This window comes from Pteronotus mesoamericanus, unplaced genomic scaffold, assembly GCF_021234165.1.
Source record: "Pteronotus mesoamericanus isolate MK-2021 breed Mesoamerican mustached bat unplaced genomic scaffold, CSHL_Meso_final contig_56, whole genome shotgun sequence".
NCBI lineage: Eukaryota > Metazoa > Chordata > Mammalia > Chiroptera > Mormoopidae > Pteronotus > Pteronotus mesoamericanus.
The window spans coordinates 7,267,329-7,286,632 of record NW_026555201.1 but is presented as its reverse complement, the minus strand read 5'-3'; the positions used below and the strand labels follow the sequence as shown (position 1 = coordinate 7,286,632).

The window sequence follows — 19,304 nt, the reverse complement described above, 5'->3', positions numbered from 1 at the left end:
ATTTCTATGATGTATTTCACAGAATTAGAACAAATATTTCAAAAATTTATATAGACCCACAAAAGGCCCCGCACTGCAACAGCAATCCTGAGAAAGAAGAACAAAGTTGGATAACTCTTACTACCTATTATCAAACTATACTGTAAGGCCATAGTAACCAAAACACCATGGTACTGGCATGAAAACAGACACATAGGTCAATGGAACAGAATAAAGAGCCCAGACAGAAATCCACACCTTTTTAGTCAATTAATATGCAACAGAGGAAGTAAGCACATACAATGGGCTAAAGATAGTTTATTCAATAAATGGTGTTGGGAAAATTGGACAGATATGTGCAGAAAAAAAAATGAAACTAGACCATCTTCTTACACCATACAGAATGCTAAATAAAACAGTGTTAACAAGAATAGAGTATACCTTTATGTTAGGCACCAAATTGTGTCCTCCCAAAATTCACATGCTGAAGTTCTAAACCCCAGTACCTCAAAATATGACTGTATTTGAAAACAGGGTTTTTTAAGTGGTAATTAAATTAAAGTGAAGTTCAAGTGGACCTAATCTAATCTAATCTATTATGGTGTCCTTATGAGAAAAGGAAATTAGGACGCAGACACACACAGAGGAAGATCATGTGAAGATATAAAGTGAAGACAGCCATCCACAAGCCAAGGAGAAGACCTCAGTAGAAGTGAATCCTTCTGACACCTTGATCTCAGATGTCTAGCCTCCAGAACTGTGAGACAATAAATTTCTGATGTTTAAGCACCCAGTCTGTAGCACTTTGTTATGGCGGCCCTAGCAAACTACTACCTTTCATTTCTTCTTCAGTTAGATATTTAGTAACCTTAAACCTCCAATAAAAGCCAAAAACCTAGAAGCTAGCTATAAATAAAAATGTTTACAGCTCTTATATACTTTAACCCATTTTAGGTGCTAAGTATATTTGATTTCTCGATTCCCTCTCATTATTTTACATTTTCTGCCTAAGTGCTTTACCTACATTTTGACCATTGGGCAGCTGCTTCTGTAGATTACTAGAGACCACCAGTAGGCATACCATAAGGTTCTCATCAATGGGCTCTTTGTCTCTTCATATCGCTCTGGGAGAATGTTTCCAAAGGTTTTGCCTGGTCCTTTATACAACTAGTGTTGTGAACATATTTGTCATGTACTCTCTGGGGGATGAGGCAAACTTGAGAGGTAGTAAAATTTATTGCCCTACATCTGTTTTACAGACAATATTTGTTTGCCTATTTTCCCTGGAAATTTTTATTTCTACTCTAGGTTGTAATCAGAAAGAGAACAATAGAAGTTGTGGCTAGCAGGTTAATGCTAGAAAAAATAATTGGCAGATCTAAAAAGAAACTCAAAAAAGAAAAATTAGGAGTTAACTAGTATAGAAGGCAAGACACCTCAATAAGATACCAATGGGAATGAAAATATAAAGGAAGATCATCCCCTACACTTTACAGAAGTCTATGGGAATTCTTAAAAGGACAAGCAGAGCCCTGTGTAGTTAATTAGGGCCTAATTGCACCATTGCTTTATAACACAGTTTAATAACTAATATTTATAATGATAGCTACAAGTCATGAAAGTAAACATTTAATCAGGCTATTTAGTAAGACATGGAAGTATATTATTTATTCGGCATTATATTTTAAAAAAATCTTTAGTTAATAATTTTAGGGTTAAAATAGATGTTCTTATTGTCTAGATAATACATTTATCCGGAGCCCTTCATTTCACTGTACACAAACAGAAGAAGCCACACAAAATCACAGAGGAAAATGTAAATTAATAAAGAAGCTATGAAGAAAAAAGTCTGATTTTCAGTCTTACATTTACTCTCTGTTTTCTGCAAAGCCCTGAAAAAAGCCATTTGGATCTTATAAAGTCAGGTGTGGTATTATTCTTTTCAAAGTAAGGAAAATAATACCTGCAACTTCTTATAAATTTTAGGGAACAAAATAAATGATTGAAGCATAGGAAAATGTTACAGGAATAAATTTTCCTTGAGGATTTTAGGATTACACAATTCAGTAATTAAATTGAACATAGGAATTAATTTTCCTAAGAATCTTAAATGCATTCATTATTTTACTTAAAAATTTAGCATTTTGCCCTGGCTCTGTGGCTCAGTTGGTTGGAGCATCATCCTGTACATCAAAAAGGTTGCAGATTTGATTCCTGGTCAGGGCACATACCTCAGTTGTAGGTTTGGTTCCTGGTCAAGGAATATATAGGAGGGAAAAATTTAGCATTTCCAGTTGGAGCAATTCAAGCTCAGCCTAAGTCAAACTTTCAAAGGAAAATGGCAAATGGAAAGTCATTGATTCTTTTTTCTATTCACCCATTACACATATATAGAGAGAGAGCTCTGGCCATGTGCAGGTACTGCTCTAGGCTCTGGGATGCTAAAACTGAGCTCACATGCTGGTAAAGAGAGTCAGGTAGCCAACAACTACATAAATTAGATTATTTCAGATAGAGGCTTACATGGAGTGCCTTCTGTATAAAATTTATAGAGCAAAGGGATAGAGGGCTCCTAGGATGGGGGTGAAAAGCTATTTTAAATAAAGTGGTCGGTTATATGCTTTAGGAGGAGATGACATTTCAGCTGACACCCAAAGAAGGAAGAGCAGCCTACATGCAATGTGGGCGCAAAATGAAATCTTTAGTAGAGATTCCAAAGGAAAGGCAAAGGTAAAACCCCAGGCTTGGCATGAAGAAGAAGAAGGAGAATAAGGGGGACAGAAGGGGACAGGGTGAGAAGAAGGGCAAATAAAGGCCAATGTATCTAGCAAAAAGTGAAAGAAAAACAGAATGGTAAGAAATGAAAATAGAGAAGTAAACAAGGGCCAAATCACAAAAAGCCATTGTAATAAATTATGATTTCTAAAAATGCAATGATAAATCATCAGAGGTTTCAAAGAACAAATTATAATCTTATTTAAATTATTTATGTCCTCACCCTATTTTATGAAGAATGAACTACAATGGAACAACAGTCAAAGCAAAGAGACCCCAGATCTTGGTTTTTAATGCCTTTCTCTAATAATAGGAACCAGAGCCCCTTGAAGAAATGGATTTTTCTAAGACTGCAGACAAGGTAAGCCTAGAGCATCGAGTAGTGCCAGAAAGTAAGGAAGGGCTCAAAAAATCAAACACACAAACAAACCCTTACATCAAAGGGCATATGTCATGGGGACACAGAAGCAACTGAAAGAGTTCCCAATAGCCAAAGCTGGAACAATATGAACAACAAAATAAATAAAGTAGTTCCAGATTATAACTCAAGGATAAAATAAATATTCATGAGTCCATATTGATATAAATAAATGATTAATTAAATAAATAAATGAGAGAACAGACACAAATCTCCCTTTCAGGGGAACTCCAAATAATGTATGTACATACTCCATCCTCAAGATGGGGAGCATAACTCCCCACACCTTGAATGTGGGCTGGACACAGCAGCTTCCTTCCAAAGAGTACAGTATGGAAATAATGGAAAAGAATACCTTGATGGTGAGGAAACCTAATAAACACTACTTCAGCCATGCGACCAAAAAAGCGTCATGTGGATGATGTCTACCCTTGATTGGAGATGATGAAAATGGCATTTTATTTCTTTGATCTTATTCCCCAAAACCCATACCCTCAATCAAATCATGAGAAAAACATAAACATAAATATGAACAGAGGGGCATCCTATAAAATACCTGATCAATACTCCTCAAAACTCTAAAGGTCATCAAAACTAAGGGAAGACTGAGAAACGGCCACAGTCCAGAGAAGCCCAGGGAGACATGACAACTAAATGTAATGTGCTGCCCAGCATATACCCTGGAACAGATAAAGGGCATTAGATAAAAACTAAGGAAATAGGACTAGAGTACGAACTTCAGCTAATAAAATGTGTCAATATTAGTTCATAAAGTGTAACAAATACACTATACGAATTAATATATTAATAATAGGGAAAACTGGGTAAGGGAGTGTTTGGAACTCTGTGCCATCTCCTCAATTTTTCTGCAAATCTAAAACTGTTCAAAGAATAAAGTCTATTAAGAAAAAAAGCCAAAGCAGAGAGACTATCAAAGTAGTTTTGATGAGAGACGATAGTGAAGCAGTGGATATGATAAGGAGTCCAATTCAAAATAACTCATATGCCTTGAAAGTACAGAGCGCAAAATGTGGTGGCAGATAAGATGTGAAAAGTGAAGGAAAGAGTAATCAAGGATGACTCTCGGGATTTTTGCTCCAATCACTAGGTAGATAATGAATACAACCTTTATTTAGGAAAAAGGGGGATGGGATGAGAGAAGAATAGGTTTTGTTGCATCTGAGTCATTTTGCCACCTCTATCTATTGCTAATTCAGGATTTATTCTTGTGAGCTGTAGGATTAATAAAGTTTTGAGCTGTACGGTCTCACACAGGATCTCAGACTAGTATAATTCTCTTAGTATTTTTTAATCATAGAAATACTAAAAACCTACTTTACAACAGAAAAGCATATAAATGTCTCAAAAAGAGATGGTATAAAATGTTTCTTGACCTAATTTGGGGGCAAAAATTAGCACTAAATCACTGGTTCCCTAGGTCCAATTCAATGATTCTGGAAAAATGTATGATTATCCAAATTACATCAAGCTTTAAAAAAAGCACAGATTAAAGAGTTTGGAAATTTATACTTTTAAGTTCTCCAGATGATATTAAGTACCATGACCTGGCTGGCATTCCTTTAAAGCAAAGAAAACTTCTCCTATTTAAAATATGAAAGCATTCTGCCTTCCTAATTATTTCAATTTGTTTACATTAGTAATTCCCAAAGGAACTCTTTGCCCTATGAGGAAGTAAAAAATTTCCCGGCACATTGTGGAAACTTCCACATTCACAAGTTGTCATGAATCACCATTATAAAGTTAACCTTTCTGGGGAGCACTGAACTAAACACTAAACAAGTAAAAATCTGTCAGAAAAGGCCTGGTCTCAAGGAAAAAAAAATACATTTGCACTTTCTTGGCAAACTTAATAAAAACATTTGATTTTATAGTTACAGTTTCTGGCCACATGAGTCAAATGATAAAACCTTAGGTTCCATGAATTACTCAGAGTGGGCTAGCAAATCACCTGAAAAGATTCATCACTAAAAAGACGTGTTTTATGTGGTCAGTAAACTTACACTCCATTAAACCCCCAAGCAAAAATAAAATGAAAGACAAAGGTTCAATATCAAGAAGCTGTCCCCCAAACATGGAAACCATGAAAAGAAAGTCACTAGAAGATTTGAACTTTCATTGTCATAGTCAAAAGCTTTTATGGAGTGCTTGCTACATGCAATGCACTCTATTTGAAGGAAGGGGTCTTGTTTAAAGTAGCCATAATTCAGCCCATACAGATAATAGTTTAAGATCAACAGTTTGAACCTCCATCGGGAGCAAATGGGATCATTCTGAAGGATGCAGGTGTAATTTGGTCAGTACTGCTCAGTTTCTAAAATTGAATGGGCCGCTGCAGTTTGTGTAAATTCCGCCTTCTGGGTGGTCTTTCAGAGCAATCTCAAAGAGGGCACACCACAGAGGTAATGAAGTTAATTTATGCTGATGTAGACTATGAGTCACGCAGCTGCCATTAACACTATATACCGAAGTGAGTCCATAGAAGTAAAATGTGAAAATCTCCAGCAGCATAAAGCAATTTTCCTTACAGCAGAAAAATCTCAACTAGAAAGACCACTGGAAAACAAATCAAGGCACAAATGAACAAAAGTGTAGCTTTTTCCAAGTATAACTTAAGATAATAGAGATGAATTATGAATACCAGAAGGAATCATTAGTTACAACCAGCGGATCCATGATCATAAAATATAGGACTGATAAAATGAATATAGTTACCTTGTTTGACTTTAATTGACTCTCCGTCTACCTACTTGTGGTGGTGTGATACAATGTGGTAAGCAATGCTCAAATATGGAAACAGCGGAAACACTGCTAAGAGGTGCCATTTGTTAAGTTCCTGCTCTATAGCAAACCCACTTACAAGCAGGGAACCTAGCTAATCCCAAAGCGTGAATATTTTAAAACTCATCTCACAGATGGACAATTATTAATCTAAAAAAATCTTTTACCTATCTCCCAGAATGAAAAACATTCATCTTTTTTTGTAGAGCCTATTCAATCTGTTCTTTAAATCCCTTTTCCCTCATTTCTAATAACTTAAATATATTCCCATTTACACTGGGTGGGGTAGGGTTGGGGGGAAATGGAGACAGCTATACTTGAACAACAATTTTAAAAAAAAGAAAAATAAATAAATAAGCTTTCACCTTGAGTTTGCTTTCACTCCAGTTCTAAGGGGTTAGTCTCATCACTCCTATTTTAACTATAGTGCCATGACTAAGATAACTGTGTTTTCTGGGATTATTCTAATTTTACCACATTTCAGCTTGTGGTTTGAAAAGATGAGATTTTTATCCTAAAATCTTCACAATCTGACTTTTACTACTACTTCTACTGAAATTCTTCTCTAACATTGCCAAACCAACCTCTGGTTCTTTTTTTTTTTTTTTTCCCTGAGCCTCTGCAGCATTAAATAATCTATCTAGTTCACCCCTTCCATAATACCAATGTACCTTACTTCAGCCTTTATACAGTATAGGCCTCATATATCTCCCTTTATCTTCCTCTTTAGCATTTCCCAATGTGTGTTATCAGTAACATTAGCCTCACAGTATGTTCCTCAATTAAGATTCCGTGGTCAAAATGTTTCAGAAATGTTACATATAAGATTCTATTCCTGGAGCTCTATATCAGTGAATTTGTATGCATTCTTTGATTTTCATGATAAAGCAACCATTGATTTATTTGAACTGAACATTTTCCAATAAGTATTCCTGTGTTTTACTAGTCCGCAGAATTCTCTCTTTTTAATGAACACATATTAACATGTCATGGAACTGGTATTATGCAGGAGTAGTAGTTTGATGAAACAAACATTTAGTGTAACACACTGGGGAATATTGATGTATCTGAAATTTTAGGTTAAAACCTGAAATCTACCAGGCTTCCAAACTGAATTTATCGTCTTTTCTCCCAAGCTAGGTTTGAAACATCAAATTAATCATTAGTAACAGCTTTTTCACAAATCTCACATTCAGACAGTTGATAAATCTTATTGTCTAAATCTTCAGCTTTTATTGTCTGTTGTCTGTAGGGTTTGATCCCTCTTAGATGGCTATGACATAACCTTAAGGCCAATCTTCCTTGAGCCTCCTCTAGACGTGTAACAACCAAATGTAAGAATTAGGGAAAACTTTTAAAAAAGAAAAAGAAAAAAAAAAGGAAAACAATTCTCAGCTCCACCACAATCTTGTTAAATCAAAAGGGTTGTTTTTTTCTTTTTTTTTTGGCAGAGAGGGGGGAGTTGGGGTGGGGAGTGGGGAGAGGCTTGGAATTTTTTAGCCTAAGAGTTAGATTTGCAAACTGCTGAAGTAGACCATGAAGGCTCCATGACTTTTCTCCTCCCTCTGACCTATGCATTTTCAGTTCTTTTTCATCATCTCCTCCCCCTCTTCTTCTTTTTTTGTTTGGTTTTTAGAAAGGTATATTTATTTTTGTTTTTCATTATTGTTATCATATTACAGCTGTCCAATTTTTATTTCCCCCCCTTTGCCCTCCTCCACGCAGTCCACCCTCCCCCCACTCCCACAGTCAATCCCCACACAGTTGACTGGAGAGACTGTTACGCTAAGTGAAATAAGTCAGTTGGTGAAAGATATCTCTTCTTGAAGTGACATGGTTTTGAGTCTCCTAACGATCAGTTGCTCTTCTCTGAATGCAGCGCATTTTTTCCATAAGCCTTTTAAAGTGAGGGTCTTATACTGAACCACAGAGCACTCTGGATATAGGCTGGTCAATTTGTGAGACAGTAGGATTATTAATTACCTATTATTGTTCCAGGATTTTTCCAGATCTGCCTTGATGTTGGACAAGCAAAATTACCCTCCTCCCTCTTCTACCTGCCTGCAGTGAATTACTACTCATCCTCAACACCAATTGGCAGTAACCACTAAAATGTGAATCAAACAGCAAACAGATTAAACGTCTCAGAATATTAAAGCCTTACCTAACTGACCTTTTGGTCTCTGTTCTAAATAAACAACACGACTCCCTTTCTATAATGAACTTTAGTTCTGAAATCTGCAAGTCATGCTAATCCTTACAATGTTTTAGTATCTATGGTTCACATTTACACTGTTTTATCCACTGACAAAATATTTCAACATTACTTACTTAATCCTCTCAAAAGTTCTTATGACATGGGTATTATCCTTACCAATGAGGAAATTAAGGCTCATAGAGGTTAAGTAGCTTATTCAAAGTCATATACAGTAAGTGGGGAAAGTTGTGACTTTAACCTCACATGTCTTATACCTTAATCACAGCTTTCTCCACTTCAAAACCCATGTATAGTCAGTGGGCCATCATCAGAAAATTAGCACCAATTAATGCCAGGGTATGATAGCTACCAGATGGTGAATTACTCAGCAAAAAGAATAATCAGCCAGAATATAGGGAGGCATTATGACAGAATATAGCCAAGGAGCAGTTCCTTTGGGAACAGACTTGGATTTGTGTCCTAGCTCCATCTTTTACTGCTAGTGTTACCTTCTGTAAATTGCATACCCTTTGTCTGCTTTGACTTTTTATTTGTTATGAAGAATAAAGGAGATAATTTTCGTGAAAGTGTTTAACATAATGACTGGTACATGGCAAGTCCTCAATCAATGCTTTTTTTTTAATCCCCTAATTTAAGTATAATAAACAGTTTATTAAAATATGTCTGTTTGGAAATAAATACAGATCTTCTGACCTTAGTGTCTCATTCCTTATCAATTATCTCCAGGTGTCTGGGAATAGGACTATGAGAATTATAGAAAGATGGAAGATAGTCATAGGAGAGAGAAAATTTAAAATGGTGCTTTAAGTGCAGGCCAAGAAAAGGTAGGTAAATAAAAGGACTGAGTGATGTCCAACCACCCAGTGGCCACCTTTTCTGACTTATCACCATAATCAGTCACTTAGGAATAAAAGAAGTAAAAAAGAAAGAAAAAGCAACAACTTAGAAGAGAAGGCAATGGGTAAAGTATCTACTTGGTATGTGAGTAGATTAATAAATAGATGAGTTTGGTCTCTCAAAAATCAATTTGGAATTACATTCCATTTGATTCTTTCAAATTATCACTGGGAAAAGATAAATTTGGGGATAGAAATGTGATGTTTTAAGTAAATTTTTAAAATAATTTGTTTAGTGTTAGTAACACAGTGAGTAAAGGTAATATTGAAAGCAATATTAAATATTTTTCTTATTACCCAAAATATACATGTTCATCTTTTTTAAAAAATAAAAAGAACAGATAAGGAAAACAAAAAGGAAAAAAATCATGTACAATCCAACAATGCAGAGATAATTACTGTTAACATTTTATACATAACCTTCTAAACTTTTTTCTGTTTAGATATTTATAGATATGTGTATTTTACAAATATGAGGTCATATGTAGTTATTGTTTTGTAGGTTTTAAATGTCTTAAGTTGTTTCCAGATCGTTAAATATTTTTTGTAATATTATTTGAACTGCCATATATATTTTCACTAGGTAGTTATTTTAGGAATTATGGACATTTAAATTATTTTTGTTATCACAAAAAGAATGATTAAAAACATTTGTAGCTTTATATTTATGCCCAATTTTAGCATAAGTTCCTAGAAGTCTAATTGCTAGATCAAAAGCATACAAAATTCTAAGACTTTTGACATACTTACTAAAACCATCCAGAAAGTTACTACCAATTCATACTCTACCCAGAATTATTTTAAAGTGCTAATTTCCCAGACCTTAACCAACAATGAATTTGAAATTGAAAATATTCAATCATCCATCAAAGGGCACTTAGGTTATTTACATGTCTTGGCTACTGTGAATAATGGGTACATACATCTTTACAAATACGTGTTTTCAGATTTTTTCAGGTAGATACCCAGAAGAAGGATTGCTGGGTCATGTGGTAGTTCTATTCTTGATTATTTGAGCAACCTCCATACTGTTTTCCGTAATTGTTACACCAATATACATTATCACCAACAGTATGGGAGGGTTCTTTTTTCCTTCACATCTTCTCCAACACTTACATGTTGTCTTAATCAATAATAACCATTCTAACAGGTGTGAGGTGGTATCTCATTATGGTTTTGATTTTGAATTCCCTTATAATTAGTAATGTCGAGCATCTTCTCATATATCTGTTGGTCATTTGTATGTCTTCCTTAGAAAAGTGTCTCTTCAGGTCCTCTGCCCATTTTTTAATCAAATTGCTTGGTTTTTGTTGTTGTTGAGTTGTATGAGTTCTTAATATTTTTGGTACTAGCCCTTATGGAAGGTATCATTTGTAAATATCTTCTTCCAGTCAGTTGATTGCCTTTTTGTTTTACTGATGGTTTCTTTTGCCATGCAGAAGCTTTTTAGTTCGATGTAGTCCCATTTGTTTATTTTTGCTTTCACTTCCCTTGCCTTTGGGGTTAAGTTCACAAAAAATGAATGATTGGGTAAAGATGATGTGGTGCATATATACAATGGAATACTACTCAGACATAAAAAGATAAAATATTATTGTCAGTTTCATCAATGTAGATGGATCTTGAAAGTATGATAAGTGAAATAAGACAAAAAAGGACAGGAATCATATAATTGCACTCAGATGTGGGATATAAAACAAAAAGCAACAAACAAAAAGACAAAGTCATAAATACAGAAAAGAGAATGGTAGTTACCAAAGGGGATGGGAGATGGGAGGAGGACAAAGAGGATAAAGGGGATCAGCTATATGGTGACAGAAAGAGGCTAGGCTTTGGGTAGTGAATAGGGTATATAGATGTCATAACGTTGTACACCTGAAACTTATATAATGCTATTAACCAATGCTGCCCCAATAAATTTAACTTAAAAATAAATAAAAATAAATATAGTAAAGAAAAAAAAGAAAATAAATGCTAATTTGTTAGGTAAAAAAACTATTCCTTGTTTTACTTTTTTTATTACTAAGAGGCAGAAGATTTTCCCATATGCTTATTGATTATATTTCTTATTTTGAAAAGTATCTGCTTATTTCTCCTTTTTTAACTGATGTTTGTCTTTCTCAAGTTATTTAAACATTAATCCATTATCATGTGGGTTACATATATTTTTCCCAGTTTTCCAATTTTTAAAGTTTTTGATCTATAAAAATATAAAATATTTAGGTAATCCCACCTAATAAATTTTTTTATTTTTGATTTCTTTGGAATCTTGTTTAGAAAGGCTTATCTCACCCCAATGTTATACAAATTTCCCACTTATATTTTCCCTTAGGGCTTGTATAATCTTGTTAATATTTTCCATTTTTATTTAACCCAAACTTTATTGGTGTATGAGATACTGGGTTGTCAGATATTGAATGTAGGGTCTAAATTCATATTTTTAATATTTAGTTGGTTGCCCCCAACACTATGTATAGTATTTCATTGATTGTACTGGACACTTTTTATTTTTTAATACATTAATATCTCTGAAACCCGAATGTGTCTATAACCAATAAAGAGCATTTCAAAATTTAGTTGGCAGTTTTTTTACTTAATGTTACATGAAGTAATAATAAATCCTTTAATCAGAGATTTCCAGTCAAGATGGAGGCATAGGTAAACACTCCTCACCTATTCATACAACCCACAGAAAAACCTACAGCTAGACCTAAAAACCTACAGCTAGAGTGGTCAGAAAATCAAGCTGTATGGAAGTCCAACAACAAAGGATTTAAACAAGCCACATTTATCCAGAGAGGTGTCTTTTCTACAGTAGGCCACACTATTAAGACAGCAAGTCAAAGAAACTCTACCTAGTACACAGAAACACAGGGAGGCTGCTTAATTGAAGAGACAAGCAAATATGGCCCAAATGAAAGAAAGAATAGAACATAACCCCAGAAAAAGAACTAAACAAAAAGGAGATGACTAACCTATCAGATGCAGAATCCAAAACACTGGTCATAAGGATGCTCAAACAAATCACTGAGTATGGCAACAACATTAAAAAAAGCACTCAGGAAGAAATGAAAGTTATACTAAGTGAAATGAAGAAAAATCCACTGGGAACCAACACTGGAGGGAATGAAGCTGAGAATCAAATTGACGATTTGAAACATAAAAAAAGAAACAAGCATCCAACCAGAATAGCAAGAAGAAAAAAGAATTTTTAAAAAATGAGTATAGTATAAGAAGTCTCTGGAATATCTCCAAATATATCAATCATCTGAATCATAAGGGTGCCAGAAGGAGAAGAACAAGCGCAAGAAATTGAAAAATGGTTTCCTATAGATCGGCGGTGACCGTGGGGAGCAATTTTGGGCCATGAAGCTGCTAACCAGAACCAGGTCTCTCACGAGATTTTATTTCCTCAAAGTTGCTCCCAAAGTGAAAGCCACAGCTGGCCCTGCAGGAGTGCTTCCACATCCTCAGGACCTTGAGTTTACCAAATTACCAAATGGTTTAGTGATTGCTTCTCTGGAAAACTGTGCTCCTGCATCAAGAATTGGTTTGTTCATTAAAGCAGGCAGTAGGTACGAGGACTCTTAACAACTTAGGAACCTCTCATTTGCTTCATCTTGCATCCAGTCTGACTACAGGAGCAGCATCTTTCAAGATAACTCGTGGCATTGAAACAGTTTGTGGCAAATTAAGTGTGACTTCAACAAGGGAAAACATGGCCTACACTGTGGAATGCCTACGGGATGACGTCGATATTCTAACAGAGTTCCTGCTCAGTGTTACCACAGCACCTGAATTTCGTCATTGGGAGGTAGCAGCCCTTCAGTCTCAGCTAAGGATTGACAAAGCTGCGGCTTATCAAAATCCACAGGCTCGTATCATTGAAAATTTGCATGGTGCAGCTTACTGAAATGCCTTCGCTAATTCCTTGTATTGTCCAGATTATAGGATTGGAAGGGTGACATCAGATGAGTTACATCACTATGTTCGGAACCATTTTACAAGTGCAAGAATGGCTTTGATTGGACTTGGTGTGAGTCATTCTGTTCTGAAGTAAGTTGCTGAATGGTTTCTGAACATGAGGGGTGGGCTTGCTTTATCTGGTGCAAAGGCCAGATACCCTGGAGGTGAAATTCAAGAACAGAATGGAGACAGCCTCGTCCATGCTGCTTTTGTAGCAGAAAGTGCTGCTACAGGAATTGCAGAAGCAAATGCATTTAGTGTTCTCCAGCATGTCCTTGGCGCTGGGCCACATGTTAAAAGGAGCAGCAATGCCACCAGCCCTCTGTACCAAGCTGTCGCCAAGGGGATTCACCATCCATTTGACATTTCCACTTTTAATGCCAGTTACTCAGATTCTGGATTCTTTGGGATTTACACTATCTCACAGGCTGCAGCTGCTGGAGATGTTATCAAGGCTGCCTACAACCAAGTAAAAACAATTGCTCAGGGAAACCTTTCCAATACAGATGTCCAGGCTGCCAAGAACAAGCTGAAGGCTGGGTATCTAATGTCAGTGGAGTCTTCTGAGGGTTTCCTGGAAGAAGTGGGGTCTCAGGCCCTTGTTGCCGGTTCGTACATACCACCATCCACAGTCCTTCAGCAGATTGACTCAGTGGCCGACACTGATGTCATAAATGCTGCATAGAAATTTGTTTCTGGCAAGAAGTCAATGGCAGCAAGTGGAAATTTGGGGCATATACCTTTTGATGACGAGCTGTAATACTAAAACATGGCAGAAAGAGCTGGACGTTTTCTAAACCCAGAGCAGCAACCACATGAAAGTCACAAGTCTATAATGTAACATTTATCTTTTTTTTTCAATGAAATGAAATAATCTTAAAAAATATAAATGCAGGTAATTGTTTCCAGCCAACCTACTGTCAATAAAACACTCATGTTTAAAAAAAAAAAAAAAAAGAAATTGAAAACTAATTTCAGAAAATAATAAAAGAAAACCTCCCTAATTTGGTGATGGAAATAGACATACAAGTCCAGGAAACACAGGGAGTCCCAAACAAGTTGGACCCTAAGAGACCCCACCAAGACACATTATAATTAAAATGCCAAAGGTTAAAGACAAAGTGAGAATCTTAAAAGCAGCAAGAGTAAAGCAGTGTTATCTACAAAGGAGTTCCCATAAGACTGCCAGGTGATTTCTCAAAAGAAACTTTGCAGGCAAGAAGGGACTAGCAAGAAGTATTCAAAGTGATGAAAAGCTTAGACCTACAACCTGGATTACTCTATCCAGCAAAGCTATCATTTAGAATGGAAGGGCAAATAAAGTGCTTTCCCGACAAGGTAAAGCTAAAGGAGGTCATCATCACTGAGCCATTATTACATGAAATGTTAAAGGGACTTATTTGGTGGGGGGTAGGCAGAGACAAATGTATTTGAAAAAATAAATTTAAAAAAATAAAAAAAATTAAAAATAAAGGGACTTATTTGAGAAAAAGATAAAAATTATGAACATTAAAATGGCAACAAATTCACAACTATCAATCAACTGAATCTAAAGAAACAAACTAAGCAAACCACCAGAACAGGAACAGAATCATAGATGTGGAGATCATTTGGAGGGTTATCAGCTGGGAGGGAGAAGGGAGAGAATAGGCAAAAAGGTGCATAGATTAAGAAGCATAACTGGTAAGTACAAAATAGACAAGGGGATGTTAAGAATAGTATAGGAAATGGAGAAGCCAAAGAGCTTATGTGCATGACCCATGGACATGAACTAAGGGGTGGGGATTATTGTTGGAGGGAATGGAGGTGCTGGACAGAGGGCAGCAGAGGGGGGAAATTGGGACACCTGTAATAGCATAACCAATGAAATATATTTTTAAAAAAGAAATGTCTTTTTATCAACTGCTTCTCATATTTGATAAAACATAGTATTTACATTTATTCCTATTTCACTAAGAATTTTTTTAATTAAAAAGTCACTTTGCATTTTTATAAAACCTCTTAGGAGAATACAAAAAGTATTATATGTTTTCCTGAGTTGTCCCAGTGTTGAACTGCTTGTATATTCCTGAAGTCAACCCCAACGTGTCATGGCATATTACTCATGCAACACATAGCTATATTCTCTTTACTAATATTTTATTTAATATCCTTATATCTATTTTCATAAATCAGGTTCATCTATAATTTTTCTTCAATTGTAATGTTTTTATCAGGTCTTGGCTTTAGAGGCATTTTACATTTGTCAAAGGAAATAATAGGCTTCCATCTATTTTCTGTGATTTACACCATTTGTAATGGCATGGAAATAATTTTTTTCTCTTTTCTGTAAAAGTCCAAGCTGGTCTGTGATAACGCTCAATTTCATGGGTTATGTCAATTCAAGTTTATAACCCTTGTTTAGTCAAATTTTCTATTTTATTCTTAGAAAATTATAGAGATTTTTAATTTATTAGAATAGCATTATACACAGTATTCTCTTACATTAAAATTTTGTCCATATCTTTGGTTATTTATCCTATTCTCAGTCCTAATGTTTTAAACCTGTTTTCTTCCTCTTTTTCTCTCTTGATTAGACTTGACAGAAATGTTCAACTTTACTTGGTCTTTTTGAAGATCAATCTCTTGGATTTATTTAACAGTTCTGCTTTTTTATTTTTCAAGTTATTTTAGTTGAGTGCATTTAAGAGTTTTTCCTTGCCTTTGATTTTCATCAGGTTTTACTGTGATGTGTCTAGATATGATTTTCTTTGTACTCGTTCTGTTTTAGATCTGTAGCACTTTTTGAATCTGTGACTTTAGGGTTTTTTTCTCAGTTTCAGAAAATTCTTGCTATTATCTCTTCAAATATTTCTTCTTTCTGATTATCTTTCCCTTCTATGGCTCTAATATGTTCTCCATGAAATTGTGTGTCTTGTATTATCTCAAAACTTTTTGTTTTAGCTCTTTTGCTTCACCCTGGATATTTTTTACTGACCAGTTCTTCTGTTCACTAATCCTGCTTTCTTCTTTTTCTAACGTGCTATTGAATTCATCTCTAGTGTTTATATTTCAATTATTGCTTTTTTTCAGCTCCAGAACTATTTTGTTCTTTACAATAGATTCCAGTTCTCAGGTGAAATTCTCCATCTTGTCATCTATTTTTTTTTAATGTATTAATCACAGTTATTTTTAAATCTGTGTCTGATGACTTAAATGTCTGGATAGATGGGCCATCTATAGACCTGTTCTTTTTATCAGTTTATTTCCCCTGGTCCTTTACTTTGGTGTGCTTGGTAATTTTTGATAAATGCCAGATATTGTGCACAAATAATTGGACTCAGGATTATGTCATATTCTACAGAGGGTTCAGCCTATCCTCTGATAGGCAACTAAGGCAGGAAGGAGAAGGGGAAAATCAACGAAGGAATGAACTAATTTGACGCTGGGCTGCAGTTTTTGATAAACTTGATCTACCCTTAGTTTGCTCCCATTATATTGATGTGCTAATGCTCAAGAGAACCTACTGTTAAAAGTTTGGGAACTTTTGGAGCTAGTTGCTAAACATAAGCATTATTGAAAATGAATTACACAGTTAAATGAATTAAATAAATGTAATATTCAAAACTCACCACTTGTAAATTTTTAAACTAAATTTAACTGTTGTCCATGTTATTTACATCTGCTGTATCAGCCTTATAGGAATATTACATAATAGTGTTACTATACATCTTTTCCCAACTCCACATTCAGTGATGGCATATTTATAGCTTGATAGAGCCCATGGTGGAAGTATTTGCACCACAGAAATCAAAAACACTACAAATCAGAGCTTGATTATTTTTCTATTAATTATCTAGAGCAGTTGTTTTCAACTGGAGGTAATTTTGCCCCCAAGGGAATATCTGAAAATACCTGAAAAAATTTTATCACAACCAGGGGTCAGAGGACAGGTGCCACTGATACGTAGTGGGTAGAAGTTATGGAGGCTACTAAATATCCAACAATGTATAGGTCAGCCCCCTACAGTAAAGAATTATCCAGTACAAATGTCAATTGTGTTGAGATTGAGAAATTCTGGTCTGCTGGCATCATTGCTTCTGAATGTCTGGAACCTTTCCCTCTCTTCCCATGCCTAGCAGACATTAGTAAATGCCTGCAGGGAAAAGATGGGCATTTTGTCCCAGTTTTTTATGGTGTTTGTTATTTTTCTAGCATTTTTATTTTACTTAGTTATTTTAAATATTTCCTATTTTAATAAAAATCTTTGATTATGGACTTTGCTTTTGATATAGCTTTGGGTAATTGATCTTATTTGTCACTTTTTGCTCTTTTTGATATTTCTATGTAAAAGGTCCCAGCCATTAACATTTTTGTCTTTCCCTTATTTTAGATAAGTACACCTTTGTAGTTGCAAGCTGTGCTATTGTTGAAATAATCCACTGAAAGTAAGTTCTATGAGTAGTCTACAGAAAACACTTTGCAATGTGTGGTAGAGGATAATAGTTAAGGGAGTCCATAACCAAATATCTATTTATACTTCATATCAACTGGAATAATTTAACTCTGGTGTCTGTTATTCTTGACTTAGTAGGGCTAAGCCATTTATTTCACAAATAGTTAAGTGTCAAGAATATGGAAAGTTCTATGCCCCTGTAGGTGGAGGTTACAAAAATCTTAAGTTATGACCTATTCTCTCATGAAGTTTATAGACTTGCAAATAACTAGTGTATTAAAACTCTCAGTTACTCATCTAAGTCACATTATTTTGGGAATTGAGAATCCAGACTAAATTTTTCAAAAACTATTCTACAGAAACTGAAAATATGTTGGATGAGGTGGATCACTGAGTCACTCTATTATAAAACATGTGGTAATGTTGGAGTCAACATTAATTTTGAGAACTTTAGATTTGCATGCTGTTTATACTTTACCATATAAATTTATTTAAAGCTGAACCATATTTTAAAGCTTAAATTGTATTTATATATCTTTTAGAATATGTTTATACAATTATTTCATGTGCTACCACAGTTCTATGAGAAACAAAGAGTTGATGTTATTCTCACCATTTTATAGATGAGGAAAATTTGATGGATTGTTTAAGTAACTTGCTTCTGTAGCAAGTCCATTCTAAAACTCTACAACACTGTCTCCACTTGGTTCCCTGGATGGCTTCTGTACTTTTCTTTGATAATGTTATGTGACGGGGTCACTTATTCATGTGTAAGACACACTGAAGACATGTATCTCAATGAAAATTTATGCAATTCTTATTGAATCAGTGACCAGATTTTGAAAAAAAAGAGTTACTTATTTACAAGAAGAGCAGCCTTATGGATTGCTCCAGATGTAACTGCTAAAATTCATATATTATTTTTACAAGCTATTCAATATCTTTAAGCAATTTTAAAGTTAGTGAAGTGGAATAAACATGAACTTTCTGATGACACAAACAAGATAAATTTACATGAAGATATAGATAAAACTTTTGCCTATTATGTTTCCCAGCTTACTGTAACTATCCATTTTAATTCACTAAGAAGAATCTAAGCTATGTCTGTGTACTTTTGGAAAATTAACTAAAGAAACAGGATTGTGATTTAGGTAATATAAGGCAACATTGTCTTTCCCCCACTTTTCTTCCCTCAAAACACACCTACATGCACACACACTCGAGCTCACACTTTCAACTATCCAGGGACATTATGCGTAAATATTGCTTCAATTTTTCTATATGTATGTATATACAACTTTTTAAAAATTTTCATTTATTGATTTTGGAGAGACAGGAAGGGGGAGGGTGGAAGACAGAGACTGACTGATTGATTTGTTCTTCCACCCATTTACACATTCATTGGTTGATTCTTGTATATGCCCTGACCAGTGATCAAACCTACAACCTTGGCTTATTGAACAACTCTCTAACCAACTCAGCTACCCAGTGAGGGCTGGATATTTAATATTTAATATTTAAATAGAATGATGCAGTTATAATAATTTTTGCATATTGTTAAACTTTGAATCATGCCTTGACATAGTTCTCTGATTTCTTTTTAAAAAGGAGCTGTTCTTTCCTTTATTTTATGCCATACTTTTATGCTATTTATGCTTTTCTTTTTTTCCTGGTGGTTTAATGAGTCACACATTCATAATATTTTTTGCTCCTTATCTTTGCCAGTAACTCCAGGAAGTACTTTTCTTTCAATCTAGCTGTGGTCTTGCCCTGAGCTTTCACATGAAATGAATATTGAAAAGTAGCTCCCTCTGTTAC

General features: G+C 34.9%; 1 protein-coding gene and 1 pseudogene across 2 annotated transcripts in view; one reads left to right on the top strand and one right to left on the bottom strand.

The window, feature by feature from the left end:
• The window catches only part of MSRB3 (methionine sulfoxide reductase B3), a 166,546-nt gene that overhangs the window by 87,159 nt on the left and 60,083 nt on the right, over window positions 1-19,304 (bottom strand). The window lies entirely within an intron of this gene.
• LOC129075853 (cytochrome b-c1 complex subunit 2, mitochondrial-like) lies at window positions 12,452-13,914 on the top strand (annotated as a pseudogene).